The sequence below is a fragment of the Phymastichus coffea genome, unplaced genomic scaffold, assembly GCF_024137745.1.
Source record: "Phymastichus coffea isolate CEN01 unplaced genomic scaffold, Cenicafe_Pcof_1.1 PCOF00035, whole genome shotgun sequence".
Taxonomy (NCBI): Eukaryota; Metazoa; Arthropoda; class Insecta; order Hymenoptera; family Eulophidae; genus Phymastichus; species Phymastichus coffea.
Genome location: NW_026706846.1, coordinates 1158045 through 1177766, shown reverse-complemented (window position 1 = coordinate 1177766; position 19722 = coordinate 1158045). Strand labels below are relative to the sequence as shown.

Genomic DNA, 19722 nt, shown 5'->3' with positions numbered 1-19722 from the left:
AGCGCGATAAAGCTTTTCGTGTCCTCACGATAACTTAGTATTTGCATATATCAGAATAGTCGTGGGTATCTTTCGCACGCCGTAACTCGGTCAATTTTCTACTAATCGAAAAAAACAAAAAAAACGAATATAATTATTGCCGAAACGGCAATAGTTGTTATTGATTAAACTTTATTAATTTTATTCGCCGTTTATGTCATTTCGTTTCCTATTAGCTTAATAGATCTATAAAGGCTTAAGTCTTAATCCGATTTCGTCTAGGGGATTAGGCGGATTCGGCATTAAGTCATTCATACTGAAGATAGATTGAGTGTCACAAGTCAAGTGATTTAAGGTGAGTTCAACTCGTTTGGAAAGAAGACACTGAAACGAAATCATCAAACGTTAAGGCAAATACACGTATAATTATACGTGCTTAATGGAGCGGTGGTTAGCTCTGCATCGTGGGAGTTGGTTCGTTAATAAATTTCTCATTTTGTAGGATAACCACATCGTTACATGGCGCCCAACTGGTATTAAGACCCGTTTAGTGCGAATAGGATTGTGCGTCGAAGGTAATCGACGCACGAAAGAGAGACACGATTACGGGAGTACTTAGGAAGGTTTGAGCGGATGGTAGCGCGAGATCGTGAGGAAGAACATCGACTGGAAAAAGCAAGTTGTCGGCGACCCAGGGATCCAAACAGGTCCTTGTAGGGCATCAAGGGAGCCCAGAACCTAGGGGTACGTTGGAGCAGAAGGCGATCGAGCCCGATGCCATCCCTCGGCAGAATAGGGGCGTGGTCATCCTGGAAGGACCAGGTGGTCACATACAAGTTGTGGAGGAGGGGGTAGGTTCGACGGATGTAAGGATCAAGCAACCCAAAGACCTGAAAGGTTTGGAACCCTCCAACACATAAAGCTCCCCTGCCGAAGGAATCCACGAGTGGAAACAAGCCCATCGTCGTCGCAGCAACGGAAGGGAAAAAGCCGCTGAAAAGCACGACGACGGGAGGAAAAGATGTGACTCGTGGATATGACCCAGAGGATGAGACCAGGTGGTGGTTGCGGATAGGCATAGGTGACTTTAAAATTAGATCACTCTATGATACCGGCGTCTCATCCACGGTCATGTGACAATTATGTCTGAGATTGGCATCGGAGATGGGACTCGGATTGAATGTGACCAGGGCGGACGATGCAAGGCTCTTTGATAGGCGCCCATGCCAAATAATTGGTAACGTGATGTTCCCCTTTAAGGTAGGAGGAGTTACAAAGGAGATTAGAGTCGCCATTACGCCACTGCTCACGGATGACTGCTACGTAGGCGCGAACTTTATAAGAGAGTTCCGCACAGTTTTGGATCCCGATGAGAATGAATTATGGCTTAAAAACGCCCAAGTAAAAGTACCGATGGAAGTGGCCGGAATTGATGGTACGGCATTTCTCGCACCGGTAGGACTGTAGGAGGCCACGGAGACACAGCTTGAGGAAATAGAAGACCTCGTTAGAAGATTGATTCCTGACGGAGGTCAGGCTTTAGGCTGTGCCGTGGGGGTTGAGCACGAAATAGATGTTGGAGGTGCTCGAGCGACCAAACAAAAGTACTACCCAGTTTCTGATATAGTGCGAGAGGAAATGCACGCGCTGGTCAAAGATATGCTGGAGAAATATGTAATAGAACCAGCGACCAGCGGATGGTCAAGTACAGTAGTAATGGTAAAGAAGACTGATGGAAAATATAGATTTTGCGTGAATTACCAAAAGGCAAATGCAATTACCAAACCTTATACCTACCCTTTACCATATATGAACGACATCCTAAGACGGATAAGGGATGCAAAGTCCATATCCACGCTGGACTTGAGCAGTGCGTACCATCAGATTTCTCTAAAGGAAGAATCGCGTCTGATATCAGCGTTTACAGTACCTGGATTAGAGCACTTTCAATTTAAGAGAATGCCCTTCGGACTGTCATATGCAGGGGCGACTTTTCAGAGGTTGATGGACAAGGTGATAGGCCCGGATATGGATCCATTCGCTTTTGATTACCTCGACAACGTAGTTGTGGTTTCGTCGTCCTTTGAAGAGCATAAGCGGCACCTAGAAATGGTATTAAAAAGAATTCTAGGTGCGGGCCTAACCATCAATAAAACCAAAAGCCACTTCTGCAAAACGGAAGTAATGTACTTGGGTGTTCTTGTGAACCAGGACAGAGTAAGACCAGATCCCGAGAAGATACGACTGATATTAGAATGTCCAACACTCCGGACTGTCAAACAGGTGAAGCGATTCATGGGAATGACCTCGTGGTATAGACGTTTTATACCCGACTTTGCCATGATCGCTGAACCTATAATCCGACTGACAAAGAAGAATGTACGTTTCTCTTGGGAGGAGGAGCAAGAGCGAGCTTTCACGAGGTTGCAGGAGGCGATGACTTCCGCCCCAATACTGCAATCGCCCGATCTTAACGGTCAGTTTATACTACAAACTGATGCCAGTGACAGTGGGATCGGGGCAGTCCTCACGCAGGATGTCAATGGAGAGGAGCGTGTAATAGAATACGCCAGACGATCACTCAACAGCGCTGAAAGGATTTATACGGTCTCCGAGAAAGAGTGCTTGGCTATGTAGTATGGGCTATTGGGAAGTTCCGGCCGTACATTGAAGGGCATCAGTTCAGGGTCATCAGTGATCATAGTTGCCTGAAATGGCTCCACAATATGAGAAATCCCACGGGAAGAGTAGCGCGATGGGCGCTAGCATTGCAAGGCAATGTCTTCGATATGGAATATCGAAGGGGGGATCTCAATGTGGTGCCAGACGCATTGTCTAGGGCCTATGAGGAGGAGGGAATTGAAGTGAGTGCCATAAATAGTTGGCCGGAGACAACTTACGCCTGGTATTTACAACAATACTAGGAAGTATGTCGAGACCCACACTCTCACCCTACTTGGAAGGTAGTCGGAGGGAGGCTGTATTACTATCAGCCTGATGAAGAGGGCGAAGGGTCCATCGACAACGATGAAGCGTGGAAGCTTGCAGTGCCTAGCGAGAAAAGGCATCAGGTGCTCTAGGAGGCCCATGATACTCCTACGGCATGACATCAAGGACGAGAGCGTACGTTCTCCAGAGCTAGGTGCTTGTACTACTGGCTTAAGATGTATAATCAGGTCAGGGAGTACGTAAAGAGTTTTCCGATATGTCAGCAGTGCAAGGTGGAACAAAGGGCACCTTGCGGGCTGATGGGTAGTAGACAAGTATCACGACCCTGGCAGGTGGTGGCCGGTGATATCAATGGTCCGTTTCCCAAAAGCTCTCGAGGTTTTGAGTACGTCTTCGTCTCTGTAGACTTATTTACTCGCTGGGTAGAGTGTGTTGCGATACGCAAAGCTAATGGGAGGACGAACGCAAGGGAATTACACGAGAAGATTGTCACTAGGTTTGGCGCGCCAGAGGTATTCTTGTCGGATAATGGAACTGAATTCAGGAACCAGGAAGTCGATTCATACCTCAAGATGAACGGCAACCAGCGCGCCTTGACTCCCGTGTATCATCTCCAAGCGAATCCCACTGAGCGAGTAAACAGGACGCTCAAAACCATGATCACGTCTTACGTGAGCCGTGATCATAAGAGCTGGAACGAACATCTGGCAGAGTTTAACTTCGCGTTAAACTCAGCAACTCATATCGCCACTGGATATAGTCCTGCGATGCTCATGTTTGGACGTTAGCCGGTACCTCCTTTGACGTTCAGAAGAACCCACGATCAGCAGGCCCTTGAGTGTTCGGAGGGTCAAGCTTTGATAGATTGGGCTGAACATATGGAGAAGCTCCATAATTTATGGGAGAGGGCCAATTCCAAGTCAAAGGAGGAAGCTGCGCGTCAGGCAGCTTATTATGACCGAAAGAGAAGGCAACCGGAGTTTAAGGTCGGAGAGTGGGTTTGGAAGAGGAACAGGATTCTCTCTTCGGCTGCCCAAGGCATTTCAGCCAAATTGGTGCCGAAATATGCCGGTCCGTACGTGATTGAAGAGGTTTGTGGTTCCAACACGTACAAACTAGGCAATCAGCTGGAGATCCTGCCGGAGCTCTTCCATGCCAAAGACCTTAAGCCGTACTACAGGCCGGGTGATGAAGAGGAAAGCAAGGAAGTCATCCATCCTCGCCAGCCGCAAAGGGAACAACCGTTGAAGGTGAACGAATCTGATCCGAGGGGGGATTTATCGAGCGAGCGGATCGAATTAGCAGCCCCCACGACCGTAGATAATGATCCCACTGAGACGTCGGATTTGCCGGTATCTGCCTCAACTAAGAGAGGTCGAGGTCGACCTCGAAAGGTCCCAGAGACGGTCACCGGTCAACCAAGAGGCAACAACGCGCCATTAAAGGAATCTAGAGGGAGAGGTAGGCCTCGAAAGACCTTGCCTGTCGTGCAAAGGACGGTTGGGCCGATAAACCCGAACGGTAACCGACGAGGGCCAGGGCATTCTCGCAAGGAATAGCGAGGGAACGCATAACTCGGTGGGATGCGGCATTTGATAGGGTTTTTCTTCGCGCAGAGAGTTTCATCCGAGATTTTTTGTTTTGGATGTTACAGATGGACCGGAGAATCGTCGTGGAAGAAGAGACCTTCGAGGTGTTGACGCAGATGTTGTTAGATCTGCAACTGGGTCCTGATGCGACGTAGCTAATAGATGATCTGCGGAACTTTTCCAGAGTCCAGTTGGAGGGGACCACCCGAAGGGAGTGCCACAACGTATCGGTGGCGGACGTTCTCCGGGACGTATCGTGGGTTGTCCCGAAGAATGCTTCCAGGGACGCTTCGACTCAGACACAAGACCAGGACAATGTCGAGCGTCCCAAGTCCACCGTGGACCATGGGATGCAGACCTTCGAGTCCGGCGTACCCCAGACGTCGGTCAGTATGAGCCAGTGCCCAGGACCCAGGGAAATCTGTGGGGCGTCGCACTGGGTCTGCAACAACCCCCGTATCCCGGAGCAGCCCCCTCTTCTCCTCGACTTCAGACACGTACGTCTGGACATCAACGAGGTGGAGAGTGCCTGGCGGTTCGCAAAGGATCTCCAGAGCTTCATGAACCGCTAGTGCGCAGAAGAACTGTTCGGGGAATGGGCAAAGGTGGCTCAATGCCAGAAGGCCTACGGAGAGGCTCTGCTGCGGGTAGACAATAGACAGGAGTTCCCCGCAGCGCTTCCGGCGCCGGCTCAGGAGAAGAGAGCCCCGGGAGCTTCTGGCGCTGGGCCGATGCTCTCGGTCCATGTGAACGGGCGTATGGCTCCTAACACTACAATCGTGGTCAGGTCGCAGGATGGACGTGCTACCACCACGGTGGGAGGCATCACCATCATCGCCTCCAAGGGAGTCGACGCCCAGCAGTCCCCTCGGTCTGCTGAGCAGGTCACACAAGATCGGGAGGCTGCTCAATCCCGATCGCTGCTGAGAGGCTGCTACATATGCGGGGAGCCCGAGGTGACCAACTGCCAGCGGTGCCCGAAGAAGGCTACACACTGGCGCTAACCGAAACATCGAGCGCCAGGTGTAGCCAAAAGATTATGTAGGCCCTGGAGGGCTAATAAAGTAGCCATGATAAAGAAAGGAAGTTTGGATCGCCAGGGTAGTCAGGACTTAGAGGGAGCTGCAACGGTAGTCGATTCAATTAATCGATCCATTCGCGATTTTGTTACTCGCGCGTTAGTTCGAACGATTAAGAGAGAGAGAGAGAGGGCGCGCGAGCGTTTGAAATAGGCAGTTACGCCTCAGGTGGTTTCGCGATAATACCGCTAAATTATTTTGCACTGTGTTTCGCTGTTTACAAAGTTTTCTGGGACGATTTTTACGTGCGTGAGTGCAACGGCATTATCGCGGCAACAAGCAGCAGCAGTACAGAAGCAGTAAATTACAACGGATTGGAGAGCGAGGCAGCGCAGCTGATCAATTGGAGCAGCATCGGCAGTTGATTTTCTTCATCAACAATTACGGCTGATCACCGTAATTGCACCGCTGTGTAGGTGCATCTTCCTTCATTATTGCGTGACAAAATACATTCGAAGGTATTTTGTTAATCGCGATATTGAATTTTTTGTATTCACGCCGAGCGTTAGTTTCGCGGTAGTATTCGAATTTTCTCTCTCTCTCTCTTTCTCTCACCAAATATCAATAATTGATTGTAAATCCTATTCGCGTGCGTTAGTCTTTCGGCCCATAAAAGACTGTAGTTTTATTAATTAAAGTTAGTTAATTTTATTCGCCGATTACGTCATTTCATTTCCTATTAGCTTAAGGGATTTATAAAGGCTTAGGTTTTAATCCGATTTCATCTAGGGGATTAAGCGGATTTGGCATAAAGCCACTCTCACCTAAGATACATCGAGTGTCACAAGTCAAGTAACTTAAGGTGAGTTCAACTCAATTGGAAAGAAGACACCAAAACGAAATCAGCTGACGTAAAGGCGGATAGACGTACAACTATACGTGTTTAACGCAGCGGCGGTTAGCTCTGCATCGTGGGAGTTTGTGCTTAAATAAATTTCCCATTTTGTTAGATAACCTCCCCCGTTACAATAAATCTATGTAAATTGAAACTAATATGAACCAAATATTTTAAATAATACATTTCACTCCTTTAAAAATCAAATCTAAAAAAAATTTTTTTAAATTAACAATTTAAAGTTCGAATTAATTGACCATCCACCATATTCGCCTGATTTGGCTCCCAGTAACTTTTTCTTATTTCCTAACCTCGAAAAATGGCTTGCCGGACAACGATTCACGTCGAATGAAGAAGTCATCGCCGAAACAAATGCCTATTTTGAGGGTTTTCAGAAATCATATTTTTCTGATGACTTAAAAAATCGGAAGGCCGTTTAATAAAATGTATCGACCTTCAAGGAGATTATTTTGAAAAATAAAGAAAAATTACATACGCAAAACTTTTTTTTCTTTTTTTTGTAAAGACTTACTGACCCCCCCCCCCCCCCCTCGTATAAGGACTGGAACCCGGGACGACAAAAATTAAATCAAGCAGCATGCGTTAGCCATCTCGGCTGTCAACGCACTAGGACCATATAGTATGAAAGTTACATATGTTCATAGAAATGTACGAGGGTTTGTGATTAAAAAAGGGCTTAAGTTGTAGATATTTGCTGTAATATTTCAGATATTTTGAGATATTTAATTATGCATTATAGAAAAAATTTTATCGAGTGCGAATCGAAGCCTCTACTCTGGTCGAAGAGAAAAAGTTTGCCGATACGAAATTCTCTTCTAGTGCTCAAACTCGCACTGCTGCTTCGCCTTGCCCATCGGCTAACGTAATTGGTCAGACGCACATTCTCTTCTCCTGCTCTGTACATTAGATGCACGTTTGGTATTCCCCTCTCATGCCGAACGAAATTGTGCGTCAGCTTCGGTGCACTGGCCACTACGTGGTGCTCGAAACAGTAACATTGATCAGAAGTTAATGCTCGGAAGCATTGCCGTTAGCAATCTTCCTACTAATCTCTGGTAGCACATGCAAAGTTAATGTTTACAAAAATTGCAATAATGCTGTTGAACGTAAAAATAACCTGTTGAGTCTTCCTCACTATTCGAAATTTTCTACACCAAGTAAAAGTACTCGATCGAACAATAAGCTTTGTAAGTGTACGTTATGCAATTTAGCTCACGTAAATGTTGTATCTAGAACTTGAATCTAGAAAGAAATTAATCGCAAAGAAAAACAAGTGTGAAAAATCTGAAGGAAAAATTTATTCTGAATGTTTGACTGAAATTGCTAGAGGTAAAAATCATATTTGCACAGTTCAAATAAAATGCAATAATTTAAATGAAATATACAAATCATTACCATTACAAGAGAAAGTACATTTATTAGGTCAATCATTAAAAGATGTAAAAGTTACAAAAAGTGCGAATAAAATTAGTAATAAAAGTGATTCAGAAAAATTATCAGTTTCTCAAAAACATGGCAAACCTATGATTGTGTCAGTAAATAGTAAACATTTAAAATTTATATCATGTATACAGTTGCATGTAAAATTATCCGGCCAATCATAATTTAATAATTAACTGTGGTTGAAATAGTATAAAATGATAACTTTCATATACTATATAACGAGTGAAAAATTCCTCGTTATATTCTCTCTCTCTCAAATACCTTTGTGTTTAAAATATATATACATTTATTTATGATATCTATTTTGTATTTGCCCTTTGCTTAGCAGCAGCGAAAACGCAAGGGGAATACGGTAAGAGAGAGAGGTAAGAGTCGAAAGGGGGCGCAAGAGGTGTACTGCGAGCGGTGATTTTAGGCAGAAAGAAAAGAGGCTACGCTTCGAACGGCACGCGCGCGTTGACTCGAATTCCAGAGAGTTTTGGCGGTATTCCCGTACTGTATTTTGTGAGGATTGAATATATAGCAGACCATCCCGGTGTGTGAGTGAGCGACTGGACTATCCCACAATAAAAGACTGGCAGTGTCGATGGTCTAAACAACTAAAAAGACTGTGTGAGTGTGCATGCGAGCTGACATCGTTGCCGCCCGCCCTCATTGTTTGATAGCCGACCCCTGCGAAGATCGTATTACTGGGCGATCCTGACTTTAGGCAGCTTCCTGGACTCGAGCGTGTCTAAGAACGACAATTGTAAGTGCCGCTCGATTTTAACTCTCTCCCTGACTACGTTTTTGCTCTCTCTTACGCACTGCGCTTTTCTACCTTGTGTATTATCTTTTACTATCTTTTTTATTACACGTTTTGTTCATATGCTTATATCTCTGTTCGTTCTTTGAAGCCTGACTCTCTATCCATTTCCTCAATAATTTAAGTTAATGCGTATTCGCGTTCGGATAAATTCGCGTCTCACAAGAAGCCTGTATTCACGACGCCTCCGCGGGCCCGTAGGCAGATCGGCCTTATAAGCGGCATACTGCGCTACCGGATCGGGTTTGGCAAGACATCAGCGAAATCTGCACATCAAATTTGATTTCCGGCAATTTTAGGTGAGAACGTGTTCATTCCCTCGAAGAATACACTTTTATATCAACGGGGACAGCCAAGATGGGAGAAAACCCCGTTATAACTATTATAAAGTACATTTATCGTACTACATTACTACATAGTTAGATAATGAAATATAACAGTCAATAATTATTTATAACAAAAAAACAATTTTTTTATACTTCATAAATATCCGGCCAAAATTTATAATAGTAGTTACTAATCGGGAAATAATGTGTTTCGCTCCGTGTGATATATAAACATTGAGTACGCTACTTATTCTGTATTATCCGATCAGTTATCATTCACCAGATGCCGAAACGGACGTCATTAGACAAACGTGAATTGGTTTTGAAACTACACAATGAAGGTATAACTTCACACACTCACGCTTAGATTTTTATTTTCGAGGTGTTGTGTACGGGCTGAGCTGACGGCTGGAACGATTGAGATGACACGAAAGAGGAAGAGACAGAGAGACAGAGAGAGAGAGAGAGAGAGTGCTCTAGATTCGGATCATTGCGGAAAATTTGAGTCAGTATCTGTTGGGCTTTGAGCAGAGAAGGTCGCGCGCGCGGATTAAACCGAAGTTAACGGTTTTTCGGAGTTGGTCCCGCGACTTCGTCAACGTTCGTTTTCGGAGACAAGCTCGGTGCGCGGACGAAAATTGGAGTGTTGTGGCTGAGTCGCGCCCAGCCGTGTTCCGAAAGATACCCGGCACCGGTGCGTGTGGGTAACCGACGAGGTACGCGGCTGCGTGCGTGAACGGTCTTCATCACTGCTGCAGTACCGAGCAACCAAAGGGCAGCGGAAGCAACTACGACAACAGCAACGAGCGTGCCGTATTCTCTCTTGTCTCTATCCTGCATGTTTGGGTGCCAGCTAGTGGGTGTGTAGTGCGGCAAATTTGCTGGCTACCCCGTTGATGATATAACGGCGGAAACTGTTTGTCGGGCAATTATTGTAATTAGTTTTAAAAAGGGAATCGGCAGCTGACCAGCCACCAATTCACCTTCGCGTTCGCGTTTGTTATTTTACCGCTCGTAGTATATAGGCATGAGATCGCCGTCTTGTAATCGATTGTTGACAAGTAAAGGATTAGTGTATTAATCCGGTGTTGTGTTTATTCACCGCTGTATCACTTCGCATCTGTGCGTTTAACGTGATTGTGCTCGACGCGTTATTTAGTCGTAGGAACGTCTTTTGGTTCCCGAATCCTTAAATAAATAATTTGTGCGGACGGTCTCGAGTTACCCAGATGGAAACAGTTACATTTCTCCGTTACAGTTATAAATAATTATTGATTGTTATATTTAATTATCTAACTATGTAATAATGTAGCACAATAAATGTACTTTATAATGGTATATGAAAGTTATTATTTGATACTATTTCAACCACAGTTAATTATAAAATTATGAGTGGCTGGATAATTTTGTATGCAACTGTTTCTGCAGACGAAATGTAAAAAATTCAGGTGCAATTTTTACTGAGTTTAAACACTACATGTGGAATCGCCTCCACTATGCGAACTAGCGCTAAAAATCGTAAGTTATTTGAGCCTGGCTTGAAAGAAAAATTGTTTGAGAACAGTCATACTCTCGATTCACAATTTAAAATATGACAAGGGATATTTATTAATTCAATGTTTTTGTAATGTAATGAAAAATTTACAGATGAATTCAACCAAAGCGTATGAAATATGATGATACCTCCCTTGTAAAATTCAAATATATAAGTGTTAAAAAGTTGTTCATTATTGGATTGGTAGAAAGCATGCAAGAAAATTATGAAGATTTATCTCAACTGTGATGGTTATTAAAAATTAATGAATTGCCTTAATTTACAGTAGCTACAGATTTGAACTTAGCTAATACTTTGATGGGAGTTGAATCTCATTCTATCTACCATCTCTGCATTTGGTGCACTATATTCAAAACGGAACTAGAAAAATGTGGTACATATCAAACTCTCTCAGGTTGTTCGAAAAAGTATAAGGAATGAAAAACTTCTGGCGGTAAGAAGCAGAATGCAAAATTTTACTAAAATTGTATACATTAACCAATAATTCTCGAAATGATTCCTCCGCATGAACTACACCTGCTACTTGGAGTTGTGATTACACTTTACAAGCATATGTTGTCAAAGTATCACTTGGACGGAAGCTTGTCATGTTGAACGAGCAATGTACTATAATGAACCATCTTTTTCGGGGAATGCTTGCAAAGCTCTGCTTAATAATATTGATTTGTTATATGCGAACAGTGGCTTGGGATGCTTATCATACGTCAAATGTTTTTCAGATTTTCGAGGAGTCGTTGATTCCAGTTTTACAGTTACTTTAAGACCTGATTATCAAGATCGCATCAACTATTTTCGAAAAAGTTATTTGGGTCTAAGTATAAGTGTGACACCAAAGTTATATGCTGTATTTCATCATGTCAGTGAATTCTGTTCTAAAACTAAAAAAGATCTAGGCTATTATACAGAGCATTATAGTGAGTTCGTTTACTGCGATTTTAACTTGACTTGGGCTAAGTACAAAGTTTGTTCATCGAATTCTGAGTACTGAAAGAAATTATTACATGCTGTAAGCGAATGCAACAGCCTACATATTTAAGAACTATACTTTTGAACTCTTGATTCTAGTTGAAAATGTTTTGTTGTTAATTAATGTTTAAACAATTTAAAAAATTGTATTTGCATGTATCATATATTACTTAATTCATTAATTTATTCTTTTATATTTATAATAATTTGTTTTGATAGTAGTATTATGAATCTAATTAACATTTATGTATAATTAATTAATCGATATTCCTCACATAGGTATTCAAAACTTATTTCATGTACCATCACCTTATACAGGGTGTCCAAAAAGTAACGAATCAAGGAAATAACTTTCCAGATAGCAAAGCTTTTGCGAAGGTCAAGGTCGTTTTAGGACTAACTTTCGACGAGGAATTCGATGGTGACCTTGGATTTGACCTTCAACCTAAATGTCAAGGTCATTTGGAGGTCAACTTTTTTTTTAATGGAAACCCCTATTTTCGACACTGCCAATCGAAAAGAGCGGAAAATTTTACGTCCAAACATGCACTCAGGTCATGAGTGAGGTATGACCTTGAGCTTAACCTCAAGGTCATTTAGCCTCATCAAGGTATGGGTCGATGCCACGCTCTACCACTCAGGCTTGGGTTTTTGCAACGAAGCTCAAGGTCGTTCTAGGACTAACTTTCGACGAGGAATTCGATGGTGAACTTAGATTTGACCTTCAACCTCAATGTCAAAGTCATTTGGAGGTCAACTTTTCTTTTAAATGGAAGCCCTACTTTTGACACCAATTTTATTATTACATTTAGCGTCACCCAGAAATAACGGCGTGGACGTAGTAATATCTGTTTCCTTTGGGGTGCTTGTTTTACGAAAGTTCTAAGTTGTTAAATGTTCAAATTATTTACCGTATAATTCCTGTTTTCACTAACATAAATTCTATTATTTTAAACTTTAAAATAATATTTAAAATAATAACGCTAAATGTAATAATAAAATTGGTGTCAAAAGTAGGGGTTTCCATTTAAAAAAAAGTTGACCTCCAAATGACCTTGACATTGAGGTTGAAGGTCAAATTCAAGGTCACCATCGAATTCCTCGTCGAAAGATAGTCCTAGAACGACCTTGAGCTTCGTCGCAAAAACCCAAGCCTGAGTGATAGAGCGTGGCATCGATGTCCGATATTGTGGGTAACTGACTGTTAAGGTGTAAAAGGATGATTTTTTGTGCATGCGAAGTTTGAGACGCTATATTTACAGGGGTTCCCGGGTTGTGCCATGTGTCTGGGAACCCTTGTTTTTTTCCGCCTGTTGCAACTTTTGATTTCTAAGTTTTCATTTTTCGCAATCACTCTTCTAGTGACCTGATACTTTACAGTAATTGCAAATCGAGGGATTTGCTTGTTGAGATTTTTTTGCGAAATTAAATTAGCTGGTACGCTTGTTTTTACTTGATTTTGGGCGGCGTATTGTGGCTGCTGGTTAGAGCGAGGACTGGTGCTATTTTTAGCTGCCGCGCGAAACTCCGCCCACGGCTGTTGTCTAGGCTGCAGCCGTTGCTGTTGCATAGTTGCCTGAATCCGATTTTGATTCTGCGGTATCCGATACCAACAGTCGTTTGCTGTGTGTTTTGGCTTATTTCAAATTTGGCAGATGCTACTATCATTCCGCTTTCATTAACGAACCGGTTCCACTTTAGGTTGGGATAGCGCTTTTACTGTTTCGGTTATTTCTTCAGGTTCCTGTACGTTGAATTTTCGTTCAATTTCTATTGCTTTAGTTGTGGCTAATTCCAAATTTTCAGTGTCCCCCATACGCGCCTTGATGACTCAATATAGACAGCGGATGAAGAATTTTTATCTATCTTTTTCAAGTTGGTTTCTAAATCCGGCATGGTTTCGATTTTCCCTTACCGGTGCTTCAAAAAATTCGTCAGCCACTGTTTTTACTCTATTTGAAAATGTGACTACATTTTCACCACGCTTCTACTTTAAGATCGCTAATTCGCCTGTTAATTGATTACACGTTGTTGCTGACCCGAACAACAGGTCTAAAAATTTAATGATTTGTTCTACATTATCAAACGTTTATCCTTGTACATTTTTGAGTGCCTCACAGCTTAATTTGATTTTAATTAACTTTGCGAGATCATTTTCATTAACTTTTGGGACCGTGCTGCATACCTCCCAACAACCGTCAATAAATAAGTGTAATGGAATGTTGAATACATCGAATTTTCGTACAAAATTAATAGCATCTTTTGAGCTACAATTTTTTATAGATGATACTATGTTTTGTGTGAAATTTATTAGTCCTGTTCTGAAGGTTCCCGGCGTATAGTACGTGGTAAATGGACTACTTGAAAAATTAATTTGATTCGTTGTGGCAAAATATCGTGTTGGACTGAAATCAACTTTTTCCGATTTATTATGAGTTATCTTTGGTGATTTGAAAGCGGATGGTGTATTAGTTATAAACATGTTTGTAGTGGGCGCGTTGTACGCTTCTGAATTTTTAGTTGCCATTTCGTAAGTTGTTTGGTTTTCAATAAGTTCAAGTACGGGAATTTCAGTTTCATCTAATTTTAATTTTTCGAAGTGTATATTCGTAATGGCGTTCATGAAAAATGCTGGATTTTAATTTTTGCTAGTCATTTCAATGAGGATATTGAATATTAGGTCATCTTTGCATAGAATGGGCTTGTATGAATGTAATCTTGTAAATTAAATTTCTTTGATGTAGGAATACGACAAAGTTTGGTTCTATTTCGCTAATTTTTTAAATTAGTTGTGACGGTAAACGTCAAATTAGCGCTGATAACCTAACTTAATTGCTGCCTGGGAGAGCAGCACCTACCGGGGGGACGAAATACGTCACGAAGGAATTCGGCGCGCGAGCAGACGGAACGCGCGCGATTGAAACCGAACTAGTGAAGCTTTGACTACCGACACGCTCGTCCGCTTTTGTTTGTTTTGCCACTACCGATCCACTGCAGCTAACACCGAAAAATCGAGAGGACGCCCGCTCCAGTAGTAGCCAGAGCGATCGCTACCATCAAGGTGCCCTACAGCAGCCAAAGGGAGAGATCCGCGCCGACAGAGAAGCGTCGCCCCAGACGAAATTAAGACAGTGTGTGTGAGGTTTCGCCATCGAGGGCGAAACCGCGTGTGCGCGCATTCGTGACCTGCGATAAACAGACAAAAACAGTTCCGCGCAGTGCGACTCTATATCGTGTCACCTCCGTACGCCTGCAATAATAAGGTAAGCTGGCCAGCTTAATCTCGCGATCGAGGATGCATGTTAATGATTAATTTCTGAAATCCGAAGCGTGCATGTAGCGGCTCCAGTAACAAAGAGCAGCGAGCGTCCCGACAATATGTGTTGTCGATGAGCGAGCGTCGATGTAAACAAACGCGCGGGCCGACTTTATGTAATATTTGAGTAATAATAAAAGGTTCTGTCCGTGTTACTAATAAGTATTTTTCGATTCGCTTATTTCTTTTGCTTCCACTCACTTTTCCCTAGATTAGATGATTTACTGGTTGACTGACGCCTGTCTTCACATGCTCTCCGGACTGCATTTTGAGCATAGATAATTACTTTCGCCCTTTGGTTTAATTGCGCGAAAAAAATATAATTAAACGGTATTACCCCGTTACATAGTATTTTGAGTATAATTAGTTTTCGCTCGGAAGGGGTTTCAACCATTATTATTTTTTTTGCGATAAGATCCTAATTATCAAGAATGAGCGACCCTTAATTGTTACGTCTAGATGAGATGGTGTTATACGTAGCTAGACGAGATGATATTTAAAAATACTGTCGCGTAGGTAAAGGTTGGATCTTAGTCAGGAGATAAGCAGAGGTTGGTTAAAGGGATAACGCCTTTTTAGATTAGTGCGTGTAGATATAAGATAACTAAGTTTCTTACCTTGCGTGGATCAAGCTTAAAGGAGATTTTATGAAAGAGTCAGGTGTTTACACTTGATTAAGATTTATTGTTTGAAAAGACCAGTTTATAATGCTTAACAGAGTACAATTCCTATTCTGAGTGTCCGGGTAGCAAAGCTTAGAAACAATACAATAATAGTACTATACTACTGAGTTACTGAACTACTACTACTACCTCGCGGATCCTTATCCAGCCTTTTTATACCATAGGCTGACGCACCTCTTCCCTGTACTTTGCCAAATTAATATGCGATGCGTAATATTCGCGGAATTGATATGGAGAACGTGCTTAACCTAATCCATCTCGCTAGATAGATTTACAAATCTTCCCGGGAAGGTTGACAATTGGCATGATAGGAAGTTAAGTTACCGATACATGATCAGTTACCATAGCCCGTCACGTGCGTTCCTTTTAGTATCGACGTGACAATGTACCAAGGAAAATCGTGATTTTCACGCATTATCCGTTGATGAATTGAAAATGGGAAATTATCACCAATATCAGGGACAATTAGAGCAATGAATACCAATGTCAAAATTATTTCATCAATTTCCTTTACGTTCAAGGGGGCTACCTTCACATTCCTCACCTCAGGATAAGTTGTGCGGATTGTATACCACCTCCGGTCCAGCCTGCAAATTAATGCAAAAAAAATATTTAGATGTGTAAACCTATAGTTTTTTAATTGCCCAATTCAACTGCGTTATTTATTTTATTTGCTCACTTTCACTTTACTTACAAAAATTAATAATTATATCCGATATCACTGCAAACTTCAAGCGTCAATATCTCGATAATTAAGTAATACTTCTTAATTCCTGAAAATGCGAAAAATTGCCCTTGTAATGATTTACTTTGCTCAGTTGATTGCAATGACAATTCATCAATTTTTCATATGAAAAATATAAAAAACTAAAGTATGTGTATGATTCGCGCATTGCGCATGCGCAATCAAATTAGGGGTATCTCATCGGATTTGATAATGCCACGATCATTACCTATAATAAAAAGTAACTAATCATAAAGTATTTTTCTTTATTATATGTAAACGATTTTTAACTATTTCTTCCACTACAATAAAGGTCATTTTATTTGATTTGAAAATTATTACAGAAGTTTCATTGGATAGTGACATATGAGGTTAATTAATGTTCTAATTTTATAGAATTAGAATAATTATAATTTAATAACTACATATTTATGCATTGGTTTCTCTGATAAAAAATACCATCCAATATAATATGAAAAATAGCAGCGTTGTTAAATATTTCCGGTACGATACAGACTTGATTTGACTGCGCCTGTGCAGTACCAGAATCGTATAAATGTTATTGCTATTTAATAATTGTCACATGACAAATTGATGAATTGTCTAAATATTTTTTTTGCATTAATTTGCAGGCTGAACCGGGGGAGGTGAATTGTATTCTGGTCGGCGATCAAAAGCCCCTTAGTTTTTGCACAAACTACAGATTTTCTTTATCGATTAAAAGTAGAATTATGATTTTAACAGAATAACCCTCTAGTTATTCTTAAGTAACATAAGTCGCATACAAGACAATAGTTAATTCTTTTTTAGATGTACTGTTATATCAAATACCCTATTGCTATTAAATAAGATTTGAATTCTTTTATCTTAGGGCAGTAGATATTTCAATATGTTTTATTTAGCTTATACATTAACTTTGAAACCATCAAGTATAATTAAAAATATTTTGTTATAAAGGATTTATAGATTATTTTCATAATAAAATTAACAATGATCCAAATACACAAGTTATATATAAGTTATATAAGTTATCCAAATATACAAGTTGGAAAAGTTATTACTTTGCCATCAATATTCATAGGATTTCCAAAATATATATTAGTATCTATTATTTGAAAAAAAAAAAGGTTGTTTTGTATTACTGTCAAAGATAATTTTTCTGTGAAGTTGCAGCTTATAGTTATGTTATTGAGTTTATAAAATGGCCCTTATTTTATCCGTATTGTTCAGTTTGTCATCCTGTCAAAATAGATAACTGTTACATGACCACTGTGGACAATGGCATACATGAACTTTTTATTTCTAATGATCGTTGAAAGTTATGAAGCTGTCAGCTGTTGAAATAGCTGAATAGATATTCAGATTGCTATATAGATACAATGAACCATTTTCCCTATTTAACATATACAAATATTTCGTATAGATTTCTAAAATTGAATAAAAATAAAAATTGTTTTAGCCTTTTTTTATGTTGTAGCATTTTATTTATCTCTATTTATATTGCAAATATTTAGAATACCTATGAGCTTGTAACAATTAGATAGCAAATCTATTATTAATGAAATTGATGATTATCTCAATTGCTTTGTTAATAAGTTTTGATTTAGAGCAATATTAAAAAATTTTTTGCTAAAAATTTGTGGAAAGAGTTGTAAAAAAGTATACTAAATTTCTCATAAGAATATCAATGCAATCAAGTAGTAAAAATGTGATGAATTTTTTACAGGTTTTTTTGTTGCATATTTGAAAGGGTATTGTGCTTGATTTAGATTCATCCATATCTGTACTACCCATCACTCAGTATTCCTCTAAATAATATACTATTTTTAAGCGATTATCGACAATTATTTGCCTATAAATTTCTCTATACAATTTACTATACAATATTCCAGAAAAGTCTGAAAATAACAAGGATCAAACGACAATTTTATACTACCATGTAATTATTAGTAATTTTTCAGTTTAGCGGCATAAATTTTAATTATTTTACTTGCTTAATTAAAAAAAGTAATAAAATACTATTTGTAAATAAATAATTAACTCATATGATCATCAATACCTACTTACCTATTGTATAATAATTTTGTTGAAAAGTGAATGAGGCAGAGGAGGGGTGAGTGCAATGTATTATTTAAATGTGCAATGTAAATTCAAATTACAATCTGCAATACGTTTATAAATTATAAATGTAGAAAAAATCATGAATGTAAGGAAGTTAAAGAAGGCATACTTACCTAATTTTACACATACATCAATTTGTGGATTGAATATATGATAGAAATTCTTACAATTAATCTTTCACTTGTGATCAATAAAAAAGTATATAAGTATCAGTTTTTCTATACCAAGATATAAATTATAACATTCAAATATCTTTTGCCTTTACTAAATATTTAATTCCAATCAGTATAGTACTTTTAATTATTCTATATAAGAATTACGAATTTTACAATTTAAGATCTGATTATAATTAAAGTTATCAATTCAAAAATGGTCAGTTTTGATTTAAAAAACTATTCAGTACTTGTTGAGACTAATTTTAAATTACTTGTTATTGTATAATAGTTCTTTTTCAAAATCTAATATTTTTCTTGTGTATAATTATTTCTTGAAAGCCAATGTTATTTTTATTTGTTGACGCTGATGTTACCAAGGAAACGTTACACAATATTCCTCTACGCTGTTTTCGATCAACTTACAAGTGTCACGTCCCCTGCTAAAAAAGTAAACATTGATTTGGATTCGATAAAATTTAATCCATTTTGAGTCTATTTCTGAATTCCACTAATTACATTTAAAATGTATTGAACCTTACATTTAGAATGTTATTGGCGATAGTATTACTGATGACATTCAAATATGTTTTTGAATAGAAATCAATTAAATTGTATTGGAATCTTACACGGATAAATCCGTTTTAATTAGAAATCAAACGAACTTACCTATAAGTGAAGTTCGATTGTAATTATACGACAGCTTCGCTCGAAGAGATTATATTCCAAAATGTAGTATTTCCCCAGCTGCTCGCCAGATGGCATAACGGATCGGTTCAGAGATTTGAAAAAGGTGGGGCATAGTGCCCCGACGTCGATCCGTCAATCCGTATTACGTCACGTCATATGTTTAGAGTTTAATCTATAGAAAATGTCAAGTTTGAGGGTGGGTTTTTACTAATTCTTATGAAGTTAGTTATCGAATGTTAGGGTGGGATATAATCTCTTCGAGCGAAGCTGTCGTATAATTACAATCGAACTTCACTTATAGGTAAGTTCGTTTGATTTCTAATTATACTTCAAGCTTCGCTCTCAAGATTATATTCCAAAATGTAGTTTTTCAGAGTTAGTTGGCATTTTCTACGTAATAAAACATATACATACCTACACGCACATATATATATATATATATATATACATACATATATACATATGTGTGTGTGCATGTATATGTATTTT

General features: G+C 39.8%; 1 protein-coding gene across 2 annotated transcripts in view; it reads right to left on the bottom strand.

Annotated features, from left to right (window-relative positions):
- LOC131663400 (Bardet-Biedl syndrome 1 protein homolog) overlaps nt 1-19272 on the bottom strand; it is a 517955-nt gene extending 498683 nt beyond the window's left edge. For both annotated transcript variants that reach the window (XM_058933792.1, XM_058933793.1), the window contains exon 1: nt 19213-19272. The gene's annotated coding sequence lies outside the window, so the exon portion shown is untranslated. The remainder of the gene's footprint in view (nt 1-19212) is intronic.
- Between the last annotated feature and the right edge of the window lie 450 nt (nt 19273-19722).